Genomic DNA, 8,923 nt, shown 5'->3' with positions numbered 1-8,923 from the left:
CTGCCACTCTTATGTCCCTGGTTATCTCATTTAAAGAGATATTAAGTGTGCATCCCAGTGGTGTGATCACCAGCTGCCTCCCACTTTGTGAATAAATTGCTTAGAAGGAATCTTTTGCATACCAGATGTGACCTAGATTTTGATTTCCAAAGGCAAGGAGAAAAAACTATTGTGTTAAAAAATGATTGCTGGTAAAATGCATGGTAAATGAACTAATCTTACTTTTATGCATGTTTGGGCTAATATGTTATGGAATTATTGCTTCATATATGAAAAAATTGAGGAAAATATTTCAGCAAATTAAACTTAGAAATATTCCAACAAATTAAACTAAGGCTTAGGGAAAGCTATTTTGTTGTTAGCAAGTATTTAAATGGTAGACAGATCTGCAACAAAGACAAAAAATAAAAATATTTTAAAATTGTATTTGAGATGAGTCTCTGATAAAAGGGTGAGACATGGGTATGCTGTGAGTTAATTAAACATTGAAGAACAATTTGAACAATTACAGTCCTTTCAGTGCATATGAATGCTTTTTTTAAAAAAATCAAAGCTCATCTGTCTGCTGGGTTGGATAAGTCTTGCTACTCTGTTAAATGCAGAAAACAAAACTTAAATGTAACATCTTCATTATCTTATCCACTCTCTCACCTGTTTCATTTCCTTTCACCTTTAGGAGCTACCACTCCAAAACCAGTCCCAGAACCTGAGAAACAGACCACATAGTTAAAATTGCTGGAGTCAGAGCCGGCACCTTGCCATTCACTGTTATATATCTTGGAGTTGTGTTCATAATGAAGAAAAGGTGAGTCTCCAGCTGTTGCCAAAAATGTAATTATCTCTCATTGTTTGTCAGGTTGCTTCATGTGTGAAAGTATTTGGTTACTGAGTTGTCATTGATGACCAGGACATATCTGTGACTCGGTGATTGCATACATTTAGAGTAAATGACTGTGGTTTTGTTTGAATATTCAAAACATATCGTGCTAGAATAGTATAAGAATTATGTGCCTTATAATGCATAAAGCCCTAAAAATCTTAAAAGTTTTTTCCCTGCCAGGGAATTAGTAGTAATTGTTATTAACATGCTAGTATATTTGAGGTTTTCACAAGTATGAGAAAGGACTTTTCCTCATTATTTTATAAGAAAGAGGAGCCCATGTTATGTGGAGGCCCCATGCCAGAGTGTTTGCTCCAAAGAAAAATAGCATTACATCAACACATATTAAGGATAAGTTAGTGTGCTAGTTAAATGTTATAACCTGGCCCTGTTTAGCTAAGGGGTCATCTGGGGAAAGAGATCAATCTATCTGGTTATAGAAAGCAATTCTTACCTTCCATATTGAACCATTTTGCTCTGTAAAGACAAGTAAAACCATACTTAGCAAAGAAATCTTCAATCTGTATAAACATGACCAACTTAAAAATATAGAAGTTACAAAAATGATAAGATAATCTCGAAAACAGGAAATACATGGGGTCTTGTTACTTTTCCCTGTAGTTTAAATACAATTCCTGTCATGGAGTAGGAGTGAGGTCATGAATGGTAGGGGGTGAAGGAGGAGAGGTTTCCTGGGAAGGTCGTGAAAGTTGAAGGCTGGACTGGGTCCTGAAATCTTCTGGTGTCCTTTAAACAGATAGGAACATGATCCACTTTTTATGGTAGGAAGTTAAACTGAGTGAGGAGGGGAAGTCCTCTAGTCAGGAAGACCAGTTGAGTGAAGAGAAGTGGCAACCTGAGAAACAGTTGAGAGGTAAATTTTATTAGCCATTTGGAGGGAGAACAAACAATACAGAGAGAGCCTGGCTCCTGAGGTGGGCAAGTCAGTGGAGACAGCACCTTTGACCAAAAGGTGGAGTGGAGGAGGAACTGGAGCCTATGTGAAGAGTAAAGATGGTGAGTTCAACTGTGCACATGCCAAGTTTAGGGTTCCATTAAGGGAGGTGTGCCCTGGTAGGTGGGCATGCTCCTGTGGAGGAATCTTAATTCCATAGTCCACATGCCTTCAATTTTTCTGGAGCTGAAGCCATGGGTTTATATAAGGAAGTTATAGAATGAGGAGCAGCATCATCAAGAATGAAGATAAAGCCTGGGGTGATAGCAATATAGAAGGGATGAATTGATATCCAAATATGTGCACACATGCTGATTTCTTCTTCCTCCATGTGTACTTTCTTCAAGTTCAGCTCCAGAATGAAGTGTGGACCTTTGATAGCTGTATACACCACTGGTTTAGGGTCTTTGTCATTTCATGTTCTTTATACCTTGTCATATGTGCTTTATCCTTTTTTTCTCATTTTTCACCCTAATTTAGTTTTTGCCTGTTAATATTCATTATGCAATTGCCTACATTCCTGTATATACAGAGTCTTTCACTTATTTTATATCTGACAGACCAACTCCCAACTGTGAGATTATACAGTAATTCAGAGAAAACCATTCAAAGACCCAGTAGTTACAGTAAAACATTATTTTTTTCTTAGACATGTTTAATCTGCAGGTGGCCCATTCAGTGAAGATCTTTCCCAAGATACAATCTATAGGATCAACACAGTTTTACGCATGTCTTAAGGGACCAGAAACAAATGTGAACAAAGAACATAGAGACAGACAGAGAGAATCCTCAAACCATGGCCAACAGATGGAAATCTTTAAAACAGACTAAATAAAGAGAAATTCTCCCAAGTTCCCAACTCCCCCTCAACTGTGACTTCTACACCGGTGGTGCCACAGATTGATAGGGACCAGATGTTCCCCCAAAGGGGAACCAGATGTGTAGAATCAAGAATCTTGGTGTGCACACCAGGGGAGCTTACTGAATGGCCAAGGTGTCTTGAATTTACTGCATTTAGTTAACTTTTTCTCAAAGTAGACCAAGGTAGAGTAATCCTTACAGTGCAGGGAAGGAAGACAAGAGTTCCTTGAAGCAAAGGGTGCTTTGGCAGCTGCTGGAAGTTCCTTGGTCCCTCCCTTTGCTTACAGAAATAGCTCCTCTGATTTGACCCAAGGCCCAGCTTCTAAATTTCCAGTTGTCAGCTTTCAAAACGTTCACTACATCCTCAGCATGGAAGTGCAGTTGGAGTGCCAGGCCTGCCCAAGAAAGCTAGAGCAGGGGCTGCTCTATGGTCCCACCTGGAGCACCAAATTTGTAACTGAAAACTCAGTCCTTGTCCCTGAATGCCAATCCAATACCGAGGACATGGTTTTGAAAAAAAAAAAATTATTGCTTTGCTAGCAAAGAAGAAGCACAGGGACTCCTGTCCCAGAGCCTGTGATTCTGCCCATCAGGAAGAACAGGGAACTTTTAAAGGAACTATCCAAAGACCAGATGTCCTGACAGGTGGTCCCCGGTCACCCTGCTGGTGTGTTAACATTCACTTATTAATTTGGGAGATAGTCACTTCCTAGATCCTCTGGCAGGTATCGCCTTCCTGTGGAACACAGATAACTCAGGGTAATCATGTTCCTCGTCTCCAGCTTAGGGAGTAGGAGAGGGAGAAGAGGAAAAGGAAAACATATCCCCTTTAAAATAAGCTTCAGAGCTATATTCAAAAGGTGATGTAGACCACCGTTACAATATCACATAACACAAAGATACTAACAGTAACCATCTACTCCATGTTTATGTTATAGAAAATCTCCGCAAGTTGTAAAATATGATTCGCTGACCATGGAAGCAGTGCTTAGAGAGATACATGATAAAATCTTTTACCATAAATAGTTCCAATTTTAAACTTTTCCATATGAAAAGAAAAGCCAAAATTACTATTATTTTAAGAACATTAAATGACTCTAAAACACAATAACCTCTGAAGGGTTATGGAAAACAATATTCCTGCAAAATAGCCCCTGAAGAAAAATGAAGAGAGATGCAGCTCAGGGAAGGAAGGGGAATCTAGCCAAGAAACGATGGACCCTGGGGAAAGGGGTAGATACTGAATGCTGGACCCTACATGATGATCCTCCCCCATGGCAAATTAGTCCTAAACAGAAGCACAGCAAATACCAATGGGCAAGACTTGAGTACTCACTCCTCAGGATCTGGACTCTTAACTCCTCAGACAAGTTTCAACCTTTTCACAACTACTGTCCTAAATTAAAGTTTGAATCCATTCAGTTATTCCCTGATGGTCAAAACTGCACATATGCGGCTTCCAATGATTACATTGTTGTACCCTATAAAACCAAAATCCTCTGTGTAACTGACGGTCATTTTCCCTTCTGGAAAGAGGACCTCAATGGCACCCAAGTCAGTGAAGGAATAAAGGGTTCTCTGAATCCCTTGAGGTCTGCTTCCAGTCCTTTTGTGTTTACATTTTGGTTCCCTGACTGGAAAATGTGTGTAAGGTAAAATGAACTCTTCCCCTTTCCTTTCCCCTTCCCCCACAGTTAAATTAAACAGCTGATGAGACCTGGGGAGTGACTGTTGAGACTGACACCCTTTTGGTCCTCTGAAGTTGGGAGTCCCCCAGCCACCATTTGCAATATGACTGAATCCTCAAACTGACTGTGCACACCCTACCCCATGGAAAGAGACCCTCCACAAGTTCTGAGTCCACTTTGGCTTAACAGCTACTGGTATGCAACCCATAACTGACCCCAACCCTGGGCTAGGTTTCCGCGGCCTTTGCTACATGGACAGTGCAAAGGTTCGAGTCCTTTGTTGGTGCTGGAGGCTTCTCTTTCTGACCCCCTTCCCACACCCTTGCCACCCTCTCCCTGATCCTTCCCTTCCTGATATACCCTGCAGACCTCCAGATCAGAGGCCCCTTTGCCATTTTGTTCCTGCATCCAAAACCAGTATTTAAATTCTCCAGAAAGGTAAAACTCCATGTCTCATCCATCCATCAAGTCTCTAGCAGATAGGCACCCTACCCTGAGACCTCTGCCTTTTGGTCCATGGGATCCTGCAGGTTCCCCCATCATTGTTGTCTGGTCTCCAACAGAGAGGTGCCCTGGCCCTGAGACCCCACCTTTTGGACCATGGTACCCCAAGAGTCCCTCCACCATTGAAATTGGGGTGAAGACATTCCCCCATTTCTGGTGGCACTATCTAGCTCAGTGTCGGAAAGAATCCAGGGGATGCTTTGGTTTTAATTTGACACCGCAATCACCCCTTCAAATCATGGGAATCAGTCAATTACACAGGACTCCCCTTTGGGTTGTCTCATTGGCAATTTTAAGACCCCTTATTCCCAAACTGACCTCAAAATTAAATGCCTCATTAAGCTCAGCACTTGAATTTGGCCACACTAAAAATTAGGTAAACTGCACCAGTGGCTCAAATATGGAAACTTTGATCAAGAAATTTTCCAAAAATTAAAAAATCATTTATTACAAAATGGCAAATGGAGTGAGGTCCCCTACCTCAAAACCTTTCTTGTCCTTTGCTCAACCCCCCCCATTATGAAAACCTTGTCCCATTTTGCAGACTCTCAACTCTCTTCCTCATTTACAACCCCAGAAATAGAAGATGAACCTCCTCCTTACAGATCCTGGGGTCCCATGGCCCCCACATCAGACTTCCCTCCCCAAAATTCCAAGGCTACCCCATCTATTGTCCCTCAGCAAAGTCCCACTGCCCCATAGCTGACTCCTACCGACAAAGTCCAGGTGCCCTGCCATCAAATCCACCTCCTCAGACCCCCACACACTAGTCCCCCCTCTCCCCTGCCATCCCCTACCCATACAAGGTCTAATAAATTCCCAGCAAAACACATGTTCCCTCTGGGAGGTTGACAGGAGCTGAAGGTATGGTCTGGGTTCGTGTTGACTTCTCCATGAGAGATAAGTCCCAAATAGAGGATAGATTGGGATCTTTTTCTGAAAACCCTGCTAAATATCAGAAGGAGTTCACTTGCTTGACTCAGGCCTACCACCTTGGGCAGATGTGTACTATATAGGAACATTCACTGTGACCATTGATGAACGCACTCGAGTTTGGCAAGTTGCAGGAGGTCACATGGACCTTCTATGTGGCCAAAACCCTAATATCCATCCAGCAGCAGACACTGCTATCCCTACAGTTGAACCTAATTAGACTTATCAGCTTCAAGACCCCAGGGTCCTCAGACTCCAGCACATAATCACTTGCCTCCTTGAAGGAATGACAAAAAGTTCTCACTCTCAAATTAATTGGGAAAAAATAAAGGAAATTAAACAGGGACCTGATGAAAATCCCACTCTATTTTTGGCCTGACTCACTGAGGCCATCACCATGTATACAAATTTGGACATCAAGAGTTCTGGTGGCAGTCTTTTTCTTCATTTTAACTTTATCAGCGGGTCTGCACCTGACATCTGCAAGAAACTCAAGACAGTTAGAGAAGAGTCCTGCATCTCCTCAGCAGTTACTCTTAGATGTAGTTTTCAAAGTTTTTAACTTTTGAAGATGAGACCAAAAAGGTGAAAGAGCAGCATCTTGAAGCTAAATATCTGCTCCTGGCCTCTGCCATCCAGAGTCCAAGGAAAACCCTTATGGCTCATGGTTCCACCACACTGCCCAATATCTTCACAACTCATGGCCCCACCAATATATCTCCCAGACCCTGCTTCCAATGTGAGCAACAGGGACACTGGGCAAAAGCCTGCCCTAACCCTAGGAACCCCTCCAAACCCTGTTCCAAGTATGGAAAATGGGGACATTGGATGGTAGATTGTTACCAGGGGAAGACACCCCTTCCCCCGGTACAGATACCCGATTACCAAGTCCCACTCATCGAGTTGGAATGACAGGGCATGGGCTCCATTGTCCCTGCCACCTCAGATGGCACATGGAGGGTCCACCATCCCTGGGTCACACCCATGCAGTCTCATGTGGTCAGTAGTGGGGCAAGCCTTTCATTCTTGAATGAATGGCATGGATATACTTTAACTCAAATACCCCAATTATGGGAGTCTCAGGTACCCCTACATATCCACTTCAAACACCCCTCTTTTTGTACATTTGGATCCCTTTCATCATCCCATTCCTACAAGGAATAACTATAAAGTTATTCCAAGTTGCCCTGTCCCCCTATTTGTTCAAGATCTCCTTCACACATTAAAAGCATCCATTATCATTCCCACTTTAAATTACACTACTGTCTTTTTAATAATACTGGCTCTGACCTGGTTCCCAAACCCCTAAGCCTCCCAATTGTCCTTTACTTGCTGGGATTAACACTACAGTCTGGGATACTTCTCAACCCAAAATAGCAAAATACCATTCATATCCAGCTGAGAGACCCCACCCATTATGAAACCCTCCCCCAATATCCTTTAACCCCCTCAACCCTCAAAGGTTTGAACCCATCATCTCCCATTTATTACAGTCCAAATTCCTCATATCAACCTGTGTGGGTCTCTCAGCCACATACTGTGTGGATAAGAAAAGGGTTAACTGCTGGAGGACGATATTGGCTATGAATCAATCAGTTACCCATAAACTTATCTAATCAACAAATGAGATGGAGCATGAGAGGTGTGGCCATGCCAGCTCTGGCCTCTAACAACATGCAGTAACCCAACTCTATTTTATAGTCACACAGGTAAAGGGGCCCAGAAAAGGAGGGACTTCTTCCATGATGAACAGGATGAGGTGGAGTTAGGGGAGCCACATTCTCAGGAGGACTATCACAGAAATAGACAGGGAACACTCCCACACAGTGCCACATGCTTCCTGGCAATCTGGGACATTCCTCCATGGTACTCAGTTCCTAGAAGCCAGACATCTGCGTCCCATGGCTCAACCTAGTTTGATTCTGATAAATAAGGATGGCTCCCCACACTAACCCACTCACCTCATAACTCCCCCATCCTCAGAGTAAAGAAATCCAACAGTCAGTTTTGATTAGTGCAGGACCTCAGAAAAATCAATGAGGCAATTTTTCCCACATATCCTGTAGTGCCCAAGCCCTACACCCTTTTATCTTATATCCCAGCCTCCACCACACATTTCTCAGTATTAGACCTGTAGGGCGCCTACTTTACTATTTCCCTCCATCCTGCCTCACACCCACTTTTCACCTTTTCCTGGCCAGACCAAGATACACACTACTTGCAGCAGTTTACCTGGACTGTTCTCCCACAGGGCTTCCAAGATAGCCCCCACTACTTTGGCCAGGCTCTCCAGCATAACCTGGCCACCCTAAATTTATCCCCTAGCCACCTTATATAGTATGTGGATGACCTCCTGCTCTGTAGCCCTCTCTGAATATTCCTCCTGTCACACTAGCATCCTGATTAACTCCCTGGCCTCCTGGGGTTACTGGGTTTCTCACTCTAAGGCCCAGTTCTGAACCCCTCAAGTATAATATTTAGGCATCCTTTTAGGCCCCACCTCCTGCACCATACCCCCAGAAAGACTCCAGGCTTTAAAAGACATTCCCCTCCCAACCACCAAAAGGGACATGCTGTCTCTCTTAGACCTTTTTAACTTTTTTCACACCTGGGTACCAAAATTCTCCCTCATAGCCAAATCCCTCTATGAAGCTTCCAACAGGAACCTTTCAGATCCTCTTCCATTTTCCTGTACTTTTTCCTCGACCATTTCTACTCTCCAGAATTCTCTTCTCAAATCCTCAACTCTATATTTACCAAGCCCTAACAAGCCTTTTTTACCTATCACTCCACTCAGAACATGGACAAGCCTTGGGAGTTCTTTACCAGAAGGCAGGAAATACCTCTCACTCCATTGCATTCCTATCCGAACAATTAGACTTAGTTTATCTAGGCTGGCCCCAGTGCCACAAGTTGTTAGCAACAGCAGTTCTCCTGATCCCTCAGGTGAGAAAATTTGTGTTATATCAACCCATTACAGTTGTTACAACACACTCCCTCCCACATCTTCTCAGTCATCATTAATTTTTATCCCTTTCCCCAGCCAGAGTCCAATTATTGCATGCACAATTCCTGGATCCCTAACTACCTTTCAGCAAGACT

The sequence above is a fragment of the Sciurus carolinensis genome, unplaced genomic scaffold, assembly GCF_902686445.1.
Source record: "Sciurus carolinensis unplaced genomic scaffold, mSciCar1.2, whole genome shotgun sequence".
Lineage (NCBI taxonomy): Eukaryota > Metazoa > Chordata > Mammalia > Rodentia > Sciuridae > Sciurus > Sciurus carolinensis.
The sequence above is the reverse complement of the archived record's forward strand: the minus strand, read 5'-3'. Positions refer to the sequence as shown.